This window comes from Leptodactylus fuscus, chromosome 7 (assembly GCF_031893055.1).
Source record: "Leptodactylus fuscus isolate aLepFus1 chromosome 7, aLepFus1.hap2, whole genome shotgun sequence".
NCBI classification, from domain to species: Eukaryota; Metazoa; Chordata; class Amphibia; order Anura; family Leptodactylidae; genus Leptodactylus; species Leptodactylus fuscus.
Window position 1 is genome coordinate 115,160,565 of NC_134271.1, and position 17,898 is coordinate 115,178,462.

The following is a 17,898-nucleotide window of genomic DNA, read 5'->3' on the forward strand; positions in this document are numbered from 1 at the left end:
CCATAGTGACCTCACCACACACTATAATGTCCCATGGTGGCCCCCTCACATGGTATAATGTCCCATAGTCGCCTCGCCCACATAGTATAATGTGCCATAGCGGCCCTTCCACGTGATATAATGTACTATAGTAGCCCTTCCACACAGTATAATGTTAAATAGTGGCCCCTTCACATAGTGTAATATCCATTATTGGCCCCCTCCACACAGTATAGAACCCCCTTGTGGCCCCAACAAATTTTCCAAAAATTTCAGGTTCAACTGAACTGGAAGTTTTTGGGGTTGGCCACGGGCTGGAAGGAGTATCTTACCCAGGAGTTTGAAGAAAGCAGTCTGTTCTCTCTGCAAGCTGTCATCCATCTTCCTCTTCTTGGATTCCACCTCGGGGTCAGTCCGTGAACTGTGAGAGAAGAAACAGATATTAATTCCCATATGACCCATTACAGTTTATCCAAGTTGCATAATATGGTAAAAAAGGACATGTATGGAACAATAGTGGGCCACAACATGGCTATGAATTAATATTATGGCATATAGAGGCTTTTACTATTCATTCTTATGATATCTGAGAGATTGTATACAGAGCCATGTGTCATCAGATGCAATATTAAGAAGATTTCTTTCTCTTAAATACACTGCATTCATCTAGGAGAATAATCTTCCATTGTATAAAGGGCCCATTCATAGGTACAAGGAGTGCATATGGCTCTGTAGTTTAGAACCCTTCAAACCCCAAGTGACAAAATAGGTGAATCTGTACATAAGTCTGGTTTTTGCAGTATAGTATGTGTAAGGTGCAGACACTTAATAACAAAGGGCAACAGTCACCCTGGTCTTCTCATGGGTAAATCTCGTATTAAAGTGGCTGTCCAAGATTAGATATTGACGTGCTATCCTTAGGTTAGGTCATTAATATTAAATCAGTAGCTCCAACATCTGGCCACCCCCCTTCCCACATGGATCAGATGATATGGGGACAGAGTTGCAAGTAGATGGCTCATTAAACTGTGTAAGAAAAAATGTCTTTGTACCGTGTTAGCCAGTGGATATGAAAAATTTCTTTGAGAGAAGTCCTCAGTAGTTGATACCTTTATTAATGACTAACTTAAAAAACGATGACAAATAGACAAAGCTTGCAATTTGTCATCTTTTTTTAAACTGTGTAGTATCTGTGCTATAAGTGAATGGGAGCTGAGCTGCCATAGAACTACAAGGTCACTACATAGTGGATGAAGCCATCTTCTACTGGCTCTGTGTGGAAATTAGATGATAGGTGGTGGTGTCAGTTGGCGGACTCTTACTGATCTGATATTGAAGACCTATTCTAAGGACAGGCCACCATTGACAGATCTTTGTAATACAGTGATATACACTATTGTACTTACGTCTCCTCTTCATACTGGGCAATACGTTCTCTCTTCCTCTTCCGCTTCATCTTCTCTTCCTCCAAGGAAATGTGAAGAAAAAGAAAATTGTACACAAATACTTGGTAATATGACTTAACAAGACCTTACAGAGAAGTTTAAGCATAAACTTAGGAAAATCTAACACCACAACAGCGGTCAGTTCACCAATATGGAGGTAGTAGCTTGGTGAGGGGGATGGGACCTACAAGGTCCTGTGGTAGATTAACATTGATTATTCAGATGACAGACTCCCTTTAAAGATGTCTCATAAACAATATAAGCTTTTATTAGTGACAGACATGAAATGTTAACCAAAAGGATCTGCCTTTTTGGAAACAATATCAGCTAATGGTTTGTCTGTTATCTCAGCTCAGCTCCATGTACTGGATTGGGAGTAACAGTGTGTCTAATAAAAGAGACTTTTCCTAATTCCATACAATCTCTGTAACAGTTATTATATCAGGAATGACTGGAATGATCCTCCATGTTTCTCTATATCATCAATAAGCCTCCAATATTCCCCACATTACACTATGAGCACCCAATTCAGTAATGTTTTCCCTGTAGTCTCCCAGGCTTACCCATGTACATCCAAGCCATCTACTATATCTCACACAGTGTAAACCATTTCTATTATCTAATTACAGGGGGCCCCTCACTGTCACATTTCAGGGGACATAAATCCGGATTTCACAATAAAGGGATGATATCTTACCTCTGGTGACTCGCTATTAGCGGTTCTGTTCTTAATCCGCAGGTATCGATCAGGAATCTGTAGTAAAAAAAACTGTCGCTTTCTCGCAAGTGGGAGCAATAGGGAGCCGGTCTGATCTCTATAAGAGCAATCGCTGACTGGCACCAACTGACGTTTCTTTTCCTGGTTTGTAGCCACATGCTGGGATTCTATTGCGGCACATGCCAGGATAAGTCATGCGGCACAGGCCAGTGCCAGTTATGCTGCAGTAAAATATATTACATGTATTCTGTATCATGAGATCTTGCTAATTAATAGAAATTTAGGAAAAAAACTCAGCATTGAAAGTCACATATAAAAAACAGATCAAAAACATTAACATTAAAGTCATGTCAGGAGAGAAATGTAAAGAGCTTGAAATATAAATGTGTTACACATGGCCGATAGTGTGTGCATCTCCATTCTTATTATACAGTAAGGCTTCATGCACACAACCAGACGCACAATGTGCTAGCCGTGTTTTTCATGACTCATTCATTTCTATGGCACCATAGGCACGACAGAGTATTTTCACAGCCTGGTGTATGGGGTCACAAGTCGTGAGCAAAACTCAGGATAGGCCTTATTCCTGTCCATTTTGTGGACTGTGATCACTGGTCCCAATGAATGGAGCTGTGGAAGTATGGGTGCTGCAACATGCACCGTCGTGTTTAAGTTGCCTAAAGCTCTGTTCACATTTCCAGCACATTGGGTGCGCAGACTAATACCGGTTGATGCAATGATGTATAATTGATCCTTCAATTTGTTCTTTTGGAGACTTTCATTTAGTATGCAGGCCTGGGAGGCTTGACACACCAAAGCATTTATGACTCTATTTTTTCATTATTAGATTATATTTATTTTTTTATTATTGTTTTATTTTTTATTTTTTCATTATTATTATTTTTTTTTTCAATTTTTGTCCAGTCTCTTTATTCATCAAGCCTCCCTATATAGTTTCATTATATAGCTCTATACTAAGTGTTTTCCCTCTAATTCTCTTCTACCTTGCTATTTTTTTTAGAGATACAATATCAATTTTAATTTAGCGCTAGTAACTGGCAGTCATCTGCCATTAGTTGGTCATCTAAAATTAAAACACTTACTCATTGCTCTGCCGGCAGGACAATCTGCTCAACTAATTGCAGTTTGCTGATAAACCTATCACTCTATGTAAACACACAGATAACAGATTACAGTCAGAAGGGCGTTCCTGACAGTCAGTCAGGTACGTCCTTCTCCACAGCAGCGCCTATCGTGCTGTATAGTGTGAGTGGGGAGGAACGCCCCCTCTCTCTGCTCACAGTGCTCGTCCATAGATGAGTATTATCAGCAGGAGAGGGCGCATTACGATAGGCGCTGCTGTGGAGAAGGACGTACCTGACTGACTGTCAAGAGCACCCTTCTGACTGTAAAGAGCTACGGTACCGGGACCGATAGCTCTTTACCTGGGGCACAGATTGGGAAAGCCGACAGTGCGCTGAATTCAGTGCACTGTCTACTTTCCAGGAGTATATAGAACTGCCTGTGCCCAAATCGGTGAAAGGTCCTCTTTAAGGTTTTGGACCTCCATCTCTGTTCCAAGATTAAAAAAAGAATAGAAAGATGATAATAAAGGGCTTGTACATGGACAAATTATTTAGCTTTATCTATAGTTTTAGTTCTCTTTTGTGGAAAGGTTAGCACCATGTGAATTAGAATATATTGAGTTTGTACCCAAACCAGAAGTCCACCTTAAAAATGAGAAAATGTCAGCATTCCAATGACTGTAATAAAAAATAAATAAATCTGTTATCATTCAGTGCCGCACGTTGACTATATTATTAAATATATTATCTATATAGTTATGTTGTCAAATTCATAGTCTTAAAGGGGTTGGCCACCCTTAAGCTGAAGAAACCACAGTGCCCCAGGCAACTCAGAAAGATGGTTATAGGACAAATGTGTGGTAAAAATGAAATTTATCTTACCTGTTCCCCATTAAAATGAGATATTGCAGTGTGAGCTCAGCCGGCCTGTGTGGGCGGGACATCAATAAACTGAAAGTAAAACTCCTGGCCTACATTCCAGGCTGAGGCGCATCACAGCGCTGCCCACACATAGGATGTGATCACACAGCTTCATTCACCTCAGCACCTCTGGCTAGCAGAATGCGCTCACAATGGCTGTCACTGTCACAACACTGGGCTGAATCCTAGGGGTCCTGCACAACTAATAGCCGCTGAGGGCCACTATGATTCATCCAATATGAAAGGAGCCCCAAAACACCTTCTTTAGTGCTAAATTCAAATGGATTAATCAATAAAATGCCACTGGACACCATTGATTACAATAGGGTTGTGACTAAATACTATACTCAGTAAGGACCTGGTCCTTATCACTTATAGTATTAGCCGCCTCAGTGTGATCTATTTCACATTACTGGTCAGGACCTATTTCCCCCCTAGTGGTCAGGATCTGAACTGAAGTAGTAATTAGCCAGCTCACAGTAAAATGGCTAAATCTCCTACTCCAGAAGGACCAGGTCCACACCAGTGACTGTGTATATATATATATATATATATATATATATATATATATATATATATATATATATATATATATTGTAAGAAAGTGACAGGAAAAGTCCTGGAAGGACGCTATATCTCCCCCAGAGTCCTCTCATATGTGTGGTGAGTGAGGGCTTCAATAGCTGTAGTAAGGCATATGTCAGTATTAACCCCTTCTCATCCTACTGCAGGAAGGAGCTTTCATGTACAGGTGGGAACAGTTAGGCCTAATCACAGGCCTATAAAGCCTCTCCAGACTTCTGTCCTGGGGGAGAGTGGTGGAGCCAGGTCCTGTCCATCCTAACTGAAAACTGGTGAGACCAGTGGGTGCTGCACAGCTTGTATTTTTGTTGCTTTGTTTTGTCCGTGTGGTTGAAGCAAGCCACACGTATAGACAGAGTGCTTCTGTGTAGTTAGTCGCCTAGCCGGGCAGGTATTTGTGTTGCTGTTTTTCCCTGAAGTAAAGGCCTGTTTATTTTGTTTGCCAACACCTTTAAACCTTTTTGCAAAATAAACACACAGGGCTAAAACCCTGTTCAAACTGATTTTGGTGTCTGTCTCTGACTGTCTGGGTCCGCTGCTGCTACCGCTGAGCCTATCTCCCCCACAATATATATATATATATATATATATATATATCCTATTAATATTATAAATGTGAAAGTTTGTGAGTTTGGATGTTTGTGGGTTTGTGTGTTTGGATGTTTGTTACTCAATCACGCAAAACCCGCTCAACCGATTTGGCTGAAAGTTTCCACAAACATAGTTAATACACTCGATTGCGCAATAGGCTACTTTTCGTCACAATAGCGCACATATGTTTGTGCCAGGACCCCCACAAAACCCAAACTCACACCACTATCTCTGCAATCTCACACACTTTGGACCATAGCAAGCCACAAAATTCATATTGCCCTCTACAGCCTCGCCCCTAACCCCACACAATCACATATACATATACTTTACCACTTTGCCACTCACCTTACCGATACTCCAGGAGGCTCTCTATAACGCTCCGGAGCAGCCATGTTTGCCAACCCCCACCACTCTGACAATCTGCGACACCGCCCACCCATGTCAATACCCCTAGGCGGTCTAATAAATGCAAAAAAAAAGTTTAAAAAAAAAATTAAAAAGGATTAAAAATTCAAATCACCCCCTTTCCCTAGAACACATATAAAAGTAGTTAAAAACTGTGACACACATACATGTTAGGTATCCGCGCGTCCAAAATTGCCCGCTCTACACAGCTATACAAATATTTTTCCTGTTCGGTAAACGCCGTCAAAATTGCCAAACCGCCGTTTTTTCACTGTTTTGATTCTGATAAAAATTTAAATAAAAAGTGATCAAAGCAATAACATTTCCCGAAAATGGTAGAACTACAAAGTACACCCAGTCCCGCAAAAAAGGACGCCCTATACATCCCCGTACACGCACGTATAAAAAAGTTACGGCTGTCGGAATATGGCGACTTTTCAAAAAAAAAATTTTTTAACACAGTTTTGGATTTGTTTTTAAGGGGTCAAAATGTAAATAAAACCATATAAATTTGGTATCCCCAGCATCGTAACAAAACACAGAATACAGGGGACATGTCATTTTGGTTGCACAATGAATGCCGTAAAACCAAAGCCCGTAAGAAAGTCGCAGAAATGCATTTTTTCTTGAAATCCACCCCATTTTGATTTTTTTTTCCCTGCTTCCCAGTACATTATATAGTATAAATAATGGTGGCATCATGAAGAAAAATTTGTCCCAGGAAAAATTAAGACCTCATATGGCTCAGGGAGCGGAGAAATAAAAAAGTTATGGGGTTTAGAAGGAGGGGAGTCAAAAACGAAAAACAAAAAATGCCATCGGCGGGAAAGGGTTAACTTCAAATACCTCTGTCCTAAAGTCACTATATAAAGTTTCTCACAACACCGTATATATAGCAGCTCAAATACAAATTAACTTCAACACAAGTGTCTCACGTATTCTCTGAATTACAGCAACAACAAGATACAAACTTACATTTCATATCCCATACCTTATACACAGTACGAAAACCTTACCCGCGCCTGTATATACCCACTTCTACAATCACCGCAGACGAAGTCGCGGGTACCAGCTAGTATATATATATATATATATATATATATATATATATATTTACACACACACACACAGCCAGGTCCTCACCAGACCAAATTCCAGAGAAAAGTTCAAATTCTTATGACCCCCCTTGCAAGATACCCACAGGGGAGGGGATAACTTGTCGCAGGTAGCCCCTGTACGTCTACCCCCGCACTGCTAGCAGTTATTTCACCAATAGCCATATATTTCCTGTGCACCCCCAGACAAGCATTCTACATCTCTCTAGTGCACCCCCATAGTGTTAATAAGCACTCAACAGCTCAGAACACTCCAAACAAGTTTCACACAGCTCCTCATGTGTCTTTTATGGCCGAAGCCCAACGTTTGCCTCTCATGGAAACCTAAGGCTTAGTTCACACGTAAATTACGTATGGCTTATTTTGGCACCGGAAAAAAACGCTTCCTAATTAGGAAGCGTTTTTTTGGACCTTGGCCTGTTTTTGTGGAGCTTTTTTTTTTTTGTAAAAACTGCTTCCAACAAGGCCAGGCGGTTTTCCCATCCCTTAAAAGAGAACGGGCCGCAAAAACCGTGTTGCGTTTTTACCACGCGGTTTTTTGTAGAATAAAAACGCGACGCATTTGTATGCATAAAAACACGCGGTAAAAAAAAGCCTGAAGAAAGATCATGTATCTTCTTTTTTCGTCTAGGGTAAAAAAACGCTAGCGAAAAAAAAAAAAGCCTCTACATAGACTATCATTGTATGGAGGCGGATTATGACGTGGATTCCGCTGTCAAAATCCGCCTCCATGTCCCCGTGTGAACTAGCCCTAACACAGATATGAAAGATTCCTCCATTCTTCATGAGCCTCTTGTGCATTGCCAAGCCCCCCCCCCCTTCCTGAATGTATCTTCAGTGCAAGGAGCACACACAACCACCCCCCAGCTCTCCATGTGCCTCTCTACTACCGTATGCACCCCACATCTCTCCTCCATAGTACACCATGCACCCCACATCTCTCCTCCATAGTACACCATGCACCCCACACTCCCTCCCCACAGTACACACTCCACTCCACATTATACAATCTCTCCACCTCCACACTACAACACGCACCCGACAACTCTTACCCCATAGTACACCATGCACTCAAGATCTTTACCCCCCACAGTACACTACACAATGCACCCCAAATCTGCCCCCCCACAGTACACCCCATATCTCTCCCCATTAGACAATGCACCCCACATCTCTCCACCTCCACACTACAACATGCAGCCTACAACTCTTACCCCATAGTACACCATGCACCTGAGATCTGCCCCCCCACAGAGCACACCATGCACCTACATCTCTCAGCCCCACTACACAATACAGCCCAGATCTCTCCCCCAGATTTGTCCTCCCCTCCACACCATGCACCCTACATCTCACCCACACTACACAATAAACCCCACATCTTTCACATCCCCACAGTACACCAGGCACCTCACATCTCTGCATGTTCCTCCACTGCAATGGGATACAACTTTTATACAGTACATGTTCAAGGACCTTCCTGCAATCACAGACACGCCTACCCAGTAACAAGACTGGAGAGTCATGTGACTGTGACGTCATAAGGTCCTTGCTGAATAGTGAAAGACCAGGCAGAAGAGCAGAGCAGGCACAGACACGTGACATGGTCAAGCTGGGCCACATGTCCCTCCATGTCACGAGCTCAGTGGTCAGAGAAGGAGTGTCAGAGAGCCGGCAGAGCCAGGGAAGCAGGGGGCGTGGCTTCAAAAATAAAGAGGCAGAATTGAAAATGAATGTCTATGAGAAAGTTTATTATTTATCTTTGGGCTACACATTACAGACTTTTAGTTATAAAGTGGCCAACCCCTTTAAGTACTAAACAGTCTATGTTCTTCTGGGGTTGGACTATTGTTGAACAATACTAAGTGGTTCTTATAGCAACTGCACCTATAATATACCTGGTTTCGATTTCCACACATTTAGTAGACCTATATAAGGTTGTGATACACTGTCTACCAATAAGTATTTGGACCCCTGTGGTAGAATAGAGAAACAACATTTCTTCATATTGAATAGTTGGTAGAGCCCAGCAGATGCTTCTTTACGGATGGTATTGATGGACACAATACTCCCGGATGCCTGTTGAAACTCCTGGTGTATGTGAGCCATTGGTTGGGTGCGGTTTCTCTGGTCAGCACCCGTCGGTCTCTATCTCCTAGTTTCGGGGGTCTGCCGACTCGGGGCACATTCTGACAATCACCGATCACCTTCCACTTTGTAATCACATAGGCCACGGTCAACTTTGGGTAATTCAGTTCACTTGCTATGTCAACCATTTCTGTGGTACCCCACAATTACCACTTTCTCGAAATCGGACAACTCTGCACTTCGTTGGCATCTTGATGTGACTAATGCCAATGCTGTTTCCTATTCAACGGCAGAAGGCGTGACGTACATCACGACCGCAGATACTGTATCTTCATTTGCATGGGTGTCCAAATACTTATTGGTAGACATAGTATAAGAAATAGCCCTTGAGTCTGGAACTGTAGTCAAGTATTCTCTGAGAATTGATTATTCCTTCACATATCTGCAACAGGGTGGTGCCATACAATGCAAAGGATGCAGCTACAGCCGCCTCCAGTGCAACCAGTGCTTTTACTTCTTAGTAAGTGAATCGCTGATATAATTTAGTTGTATATTCACACTGGTGGTGTGGTTTTCTAGTTCTGCCAGTAATGACATACAGATGAAATTATTCAGTGTTTTCCTTCCTAAGCATTGGGAGCCCAGGGAATGGATTCAGCTACCTATACATCATGTAGCACCGCCCTCAGCATCATTCCTAAACTGTAAACAGTGAATTTTCCACTAGTGACCTTTTTTCCTGTTAGGGCTCGTTCACATCTGCGCCCCCGTCTCTGTTTTGCAGGTTTCCGGACATGCAGGACTTTATGTCCAGTTAAAAAAAAAAACGGTTTCACTGCGGAGAGCACAAAACACTCACAGGCGCTCATGGCCGGACACGGTCTGACAGGTTTCCGTCTTCTTCCGTCAGAAAACGGACAGAACATACAGAAAACGGAGATTGGGTGCTGGTGTGAACCCAGCGTAATGTGGTTTTGTCAGACATACTTCACCATGAAGGATCTATTCAGCCACATCTGTAAATAATCTAAATAGGGCTCTCTAATTCCATAATGGAGGAAACAAATTAAGATTGATCATTTTTATATCTTCACATCTGCAGCCAAGAGTAATGGCATAGACTTGGATTACAGCAGTGTGTTTTTAGATTACACTTCTTATGAGCGTACTTCTTGGCTTGTGTCGCCTTATAAATAAAATGCTATCCTTTTTATGTTTATGTTATTCCTCTTTCATTTTTAGTCATCATTGCGTATCTACATAACACCAGACATGATGTATGCCATCCACAAAGTCACCTTTGTACATTACCTGAATGGAAAATGTTACACATTCACATCATCATACAGGGAATACACAGTGTTAGCTAAAGCTATACTTTCCTTCACCTATGGCTGAACTATATCTATAAGCTGTGACCTAGTGGTGGAATGACTGTATTGGTATAATACAGAGGTGCTACTACTAACAAGTAATCCGTGTGTGCTCCAGGAGTCGGAACTAGAGCACGTAACTGTGTCACACTACAATAAACAGTCTGCACAATGCTAAGCACTCCAAATAGTGACATCAGTTCACCTATCCAAGAGGTGTGGTTACCTTGACATGTACAAAATCAGTGGGAGGTGGAGAATAGCGTAGGAATGACAGCACTTATACCCTGGATAGACTTTAGCTAGAAGGACAGGTTCTGTTATACACGGTAAGTGGCAATATCTAGAAAGTAGTGCAAGAGAGACTGCACAGCTAAGGGGGCATGTGAGGGGTTCAGGACTGTCTTCATGCTATATATGATAACATTTTACTGACTGGGGCTATATGTAATATATTGCTGATGGCAACTATATGTAGTATATAACTAATCGGAGCTATATGTAGTAATTTAAGGATAGAGATATACTGTATGTAGTATATAACTAATGGGAGCTATATGTAGTATATTGCTGATGGAGCTATATGTAGTATGTAACTAATGGGAGCTATATGCAGTATATTGCTCATGGAGCTATATGTAGTACAGTATCTTGCTGATGGGAGCTATATGCAGTATATTGCTGATTGGAGCTATATGTAGTATATAACTAATGGGAGCTATATGTAGTATATTGCTGATTGGAGCTATATGTAGTATATTGCTGATTGGAGCTATATGTAGTATATTGCTGATGGGAGCTATATGCAGTATATTGCTGATGGAGCTATATGTAGTATATATGTAGTATATTGCTGATGGGAGCTATATGCAGTATATTGCTGATGGAGCTATATGTAGTATATTGCTGATTGGAGCTATATGTAGTATATTGCTGATTGGAGCTATATGTAGTATATTGCTGATGGAGCTATATGTAGTATATTGCTGATGGGAGCTATATGCAGTATATTGCTGATTGGAGCTATATGTAGTATATAACTAATGGGAGCTATATGTAGTATATTGCTGATTGGAGCTATATGTAGTATATTGCTGATTGGAGCTATATGTAGTATATTGCTGATGGGAGCTATATGCAGTATATTGCTGATGGAGCTATATGTAGTATATATGTAGTATATTGCTGATGGGAGCTATATGCAGTATATTGCTGATGGAGCTATATGTAGTATATTGCTGATTGGAGCTATATGTAGTATATTGCTGATTGGAGCTATATGTAGTATATTGCTGATGGAGCTATATGTAGTATATTGCTGATGGGAGCTATATGCAGTATATTGCTGATGGAGCTATATGTAGTATATATGTAGTATATTGCTGATTGGAGCTATATGTAGTATATTGCTGATGGGAGCTATATGCAGTATATTGCTGATGGAGCTATATGTAGTATATTGCTGATTGGAGCTATATGTAGTATATTGCTGATTGGAGCTATATGTAGTATATTGCTGATGGAGCTATATGTAGTATATTGCTGATGGGAGCTATATGCAGTATATTGCTGATGGAGCTATATGTAGTATATATGTAGTATATTGCTGATTGGAGCTATATGTAGTATATTGCTGATGGAGCTATATGTAGTATATTGCTGATGGGAGCTATATGCAGTATATTGCTGATGGAGCTATATGTAGTATATATGTAGTATATTGCTGATGGAGCTATATGTAGTATATTGCTGATGGGAGCTATATGCAGTATATTGCTGATGGAGCTATATGTAGTATATATGTAGTATATTGCTGATGGGAGCTATATGCAGTATATTACTGATGGGAGCTATATGTAGTATATAACTAATGGGAGCTATATGCAGTATATTTCTGATGGAGCTATATGTAGTATATATGTAGTATATTGCTGATGGGAGCTATATGTAGTATATTGCTGATGGGAGCTATATGCAGTATATTGCTGATGGAGCTATATGTAGTATATATGTAGTATATTGCTGATGGAGCTATATGTAGTATATTGCTGATGGGAGCTATATGCAGTATATTGCTGATGGAGCTATATGTAGTATATATGTAGTATATTGCTGATGGGAGCTATATGCAGTATATTGCTGATGGAGCTATATGTAGTATATATGTAGTATATTGCTGATGGGAGCTATATGCAGTATATTACTGATGGGAGCTATATGTAGTATATAACTAATGGGAGCTATATGCAGTATGTTTTGTATATGTTTAGTCTACCTGTAGATCTATGTGAAACACCGGGGAACACATTTTTACATTCCCAAACTCAACAATACTACCATCAGGCAGTTTTATAGTAGTCTACTCCATATGTATAATGAAAGGATCCTATTTTGCAATATGAATGTCGTTTGTATTTTTTAAGCTGGGGCCACACTCAGCGTAAACGCCGCAATTTTGCCGCGATGTTATACAATTTACAGTATTCTGGCTGATCCAGATACTTTTGTATGTAAAATATATTGTTAAATGAAGACACTGATCCTGTATCTTGTGGGCTAGGACTGCTGGACAAATCGAGGACAGATTATTTTCTATATCCCTAACTCATACATCTCGGATCTTTAAGACATAGTTTTGATGAAAAATGAACATGTTATTATTGTTCAATTAGTATTGTTACTTGAAGTCTTGTTGGTCTTTGTGCAGCCTAACCAATGACTATATCTGCAAAGTGTACGCAGGTTTAGCCTTGATGATTGATAGTCACTTACCGTAGTATTTATCTCTCTTCAAGTCCATTACTAAGCACTATATCCAGAAATACTGTAAATATACTCATGGACTTCTTACTAGATTAAAGTATTAATATGCATAAGGAATGACTTGTACCTAGAAGACATGCCAGCAACTCGCTATTATGTGGAATGGAGTTTAGTTTTAGGAGACAAGTAGTAAGTAGCAGTCAGATATATCTTATATATCTATATTAAATGAACCTCCTGATACCAGTGCATCTCAATAAATTAGAATATCATCAAAAAGTAACTTTTTTTTAGTAATTCAATATAAAAAGTGAAAACCATATATTATATTGAGTCATTACAAACAGAGAGAACTTTTCCAAGTGTTTCTTTCTGTTAATGTTGATGATTATGGCTTACAGCCAAGGAAACACAAAAATCATTATCTCTGTATGTTAGAATATTATATAAGACCAACTGTAAAAAGATTATTTAACACAGAAATGTTGGCCAAATGAAAAGTCTGTCCAGTAAATTCCCTCAATACTTGGTCGAGGCTACTTCTGCATGAATGACGGCATCAATGTGGCAATGTGGCATGGAGGGATCAGCCTGTGGCACTGCAGAGGTGTTATGGAAACCCAGGTTGTAGGATAGCAGCCTTCAGCTCATCTGCATTGTTGGGTCTGGGGTCTCTCATCTTCCTCTTCCCAATACCCCATAGATTCTATATGTGGTTAAGTTCAGGCGAGTTTGCTGGCAAATAAAGCACATTAATACTGTGGTTATTAAACCAGGTATTGGTACTTTTGGCAGTGTGAACAGGGGCCAAGTCCTGTTGGAAAATGAAATTTCCATCTCCAAAAAGCTTGTCGGTCGAGGGAAGTATGAAGTGCTCTAGAATTTCCTGGTAGACGGCTGCACTGACTTTGGTCTTGATAAAACCCAGTGGACCTACACCAGCAGATGACATGGCTCCCCAAACCATCACTGATGGTGGAAACTTCACACTAGACCTCAAGAAGCTTGGATTGTGTGCGGCTTCTCCTCTCTTCCTCCAGACTCTGTGTCCGAGATTTCCAAATGAAATGCAAAATTTACTTTCATCTGAAGAAATCTTTGACCACCGAGCAACAGTCCATAACTTTTTTGATGATAATCTAATTTATTGAGACACCCTAGTATACATAAAAAGGTATCACTCATTGACTGCTATTTTAAAACTGCAGGAGATTATACTTTTCAATATACAGTGAAACCTCTATACATTGACCACCTCTTTATCCATGTGTTATATGACTGATTTTCAGTTTTGCATACTAGACTTTGAGAAGACAACTTTTTCATGCAATTTAGAGTGGTCATTTCAAAGAGGTTTCATTGTAATTGCATGTAAACATTTTCTGGAATACATATGTTTTATGATGTCTGTTGATATGTTTGGCATACATGATGAGACCATAGCCTTGGGGCTAAAAGGCTCCACGTTGCAGAAAAGCTGCCTTTTTGTTGCAGAATTTGCTGTGTTTTTTTGAGCCAAAGTCAGTTGTGGATTTAACTGAAGGGGGAAGTATGAGGATAAGGCCCCATGTTGTGGAAAAACTTTTTTGTTGCAGATTTTGTTGCAGTTTTTTGAGCCAAAGCAAAGAGTGGTTTGAGAAGAATGTAAGATCTTCCTATGTATTCCCCATTCCTTTTGTAACCATTCTTGGCTTTGGCTAAAAAATCTGCAACATAAAAAGCTGCGTTCCACAATGTAGGGTCTCAGCTTAAAGGGGTATTCCCACGTCGAATACTCACCAGTCTTCACTGCTGTAAAATCTTCTTTCTTCCTGCTTTCTTGCATCATTTGATGGGCGGGGTTTCACATGCAACCTGCCATTTAGCTCTGACCCCAAATTAGCATGTAGCTCCGCCCACCACATAGCGTGATCCTAGCGTGGGGCAGCTGAAGGGCCTGTGATGTCATCAAAGGTCCTCAAACCCTATATGCACAATATTGGACTATGAAGTACAGGCAGGAGCAACTCCATTCTGTGTTACATACAGAGACTGCCTGTCTCTGCCATAATGAACACAATTGAATTAGCTAACCTGATAACTGGGAGAACAGAAGACGAGTTCAGAAATGAAAGCAGCTCCTCTCCCCTATCTGAGTGCAGGACCTAGGTCATGTGGTGTAGACACAGGAATAGCTAGATACACAGGCTTGCTCCCATGCACTTAGCCCTCCTCCCTCCCCCCTGAGAGCAGGCAGATACATCACTTGACTTTTGAGCAGATAAGTCAAGGGCTGTGTCAAAATGAATTGAATAAAGTAAGATAGTGGACAAACAAAGCAGTTTTGCTGAAGCAGTGTATTTAGGAAAAGTCTTACATCCACATTAACAAGCAGTATAGATAGGATCCTTGTGATGGGGCAACCCCTTTAAGAGCTTTCTTTATATATCCCATTCATTTGTAGCAACTCCTGATTTTGGCTCAAAAAACCACAGCAAAATCTGTAACAAAAAAAAGCAGCTTTTCCACAAATTATTGCAGTATATTGTATGAAAGATCAAGTGATTTCAGGTGAGAGACTAAAATGTTTTAAAAAATATTTTTTTAAAAATCCAACATAATAAAAAACTAAAATAAATAAATAGCCCCACTTTAAAAAACCCCCACATAATTTGGTATTACTACGTTTGAAAATTAGATTGAACAAACTATTAAAACACAAAAGTTTTTATCCCATGTGATGAATACTATAATAGGAAAAAGAGCCCTTATGGAGCTCTGGATACAGAATTATTTATGGGTGTTGGAATACAAGGATGGAAAGAAAAGCAGTAGAGCATAAAAATCTATATAAGGGTGCATGCACACTGAGTAACGCCGGGCGTGTATGAGAGCCGTACACGCCGGCATTACAGCAGACTGCCGAACACTTCCCATTCACTTCAATGGGAGCGCTCGTAACAGCGGCGTTTACGAGCGCTCCCATTGAAGTGAATGGGAAGTGTTCGGCAGCCCTGCTGTAACGCCAGCGTGTACGGCTCTCATACACGCCCGGCGTTACTCAGTGTGCATGCACCCTAAATTTGGTATAACCATAACCAAACTGGTAACATATCTTTTTTACTGCACAGTGAACACCGTAAAAGCAGAAACCCAAAAACAATAGTGAAATTTCTATTTTCCCTTTCAACTCCACAAATATTTGTTTTTGTCATTTTCCAATAAATAATATAGAAACTTGAATGTGCCATTAAAAAAACCAGTTGTCATATGTTGAGAGAAAAATAAAAAAAGTTATGGCTTGTGGAAGAAGAGAAGAAATGTGACAATTATAAAAATTGGAAGGGAACCACGTAGATGAGATACAGCGTATGCCAGGATGTTGATCTAAACTTAGCATACCCAAATGAGAATTTGTGTTTTCATATATTTACATAAATGAAGGAAATCTGCAGCAGCCAAAAACTCAGACTTAGCCTTAGGCTGAAGCTGAAGCATTGTGAACACGCAGTGTTTTACAGTACCTGAAAAGTGAATGAGATTCTGGCTAATCCCATCAACACATTGCAGAAAAAAAATCAGTAGCGGAAAAGATCGCTTTTCAAAACCACTTGCGTATTTGAAAATTGCAGCATGTTAATTATGGCTGTGGAAACACTCCCGTTTTCCATATAGGTCTAATAAGGGCAGAAAGTCCACAGAGGAAAACTCTGCAAAAACACTATGAAAAACGCTGCAGAAAAAAGACTTGATGCGTTTCCCCCTGTCCGGATAATGTGATGCATTTCCGGGACTTCTTGCGTTTCATTACATGGGGCCTTAGCCTGAGATGAGATAATAATTTCCCCATTGTGCTGCACATGGAGAGAACTGTGAAGCTATTCACAGCTGCACAGTTCTCTGCCTCTGTCTAGCAATATGCCATATTTACTTCCATTCCTCTATAAGAACATGTAGGTGAAGGCTTATTTATAAGGAAGGGAAACATTGTATACATTATTATACATTTGTGGCAAGAAATACAATTACTACCTATGCAACTAGAACTTTTCATTAAATGTAATACTAATTTTACACTCAGCAGTGTAACCCTCAGTGATCTGACACCTCTCCCCTTTCCTGTGGATATAGGATAACTGTTTTTAATTGCACCACCCCTTTAAGCCTGACAGCATAAAATTGAGATATAAACTAGTAACATTCCTGTGGATATGGGATGTGTTTGTCATAGTATAACCTCTTTAAAGAGAGTCTGTCAGCACAAAATTGAGATATAATTTAATTACAGTACTTTGTAGGGCTGTCAGCACAGTTTACAATGATGAGTTACTTATTCAGGACTGCAGCTCCATTCTTGTAAAAATCGTCCTTTTATCCCTATTGAATTGAGCAGAAAAGGGCTTTAGGTGTGTGGCTTTCCATGAATGGGCTTCACTATCTGCTGCTGCTACCTGCTGCTCAGCTCTGCTCCCGCTAGTTCCCACTTTTTCCTCTGCCTCAGCACACAGTACTAACTGCCCCCATCTCAAGTCAGTTTCCTTCACTTCGGGGTTCAGTGTGTCATAGACTATAATGGGATCCATGTGTTTTCTGCACGGTGTCCACACGATTCATGCGGAGAGGAAAGTAGTTCTTGAAGTACTTTTCTGTCCGCATGATCTGTGTGGAGACCATGCGGAAAACACACGGACCCCATTATAGTCTATGGGGTCCGTGTGCTTTCATAAGCTCAGCGCTTGTAAATGTGTTTGGTATTCCATTGTTTGGGGGTCCCCAAGCGGACTCTTCGAACAGAATACCGAACGCAGATGTGAACAAGGCCTTAGGATACAGGTCACACAGTTAACATTG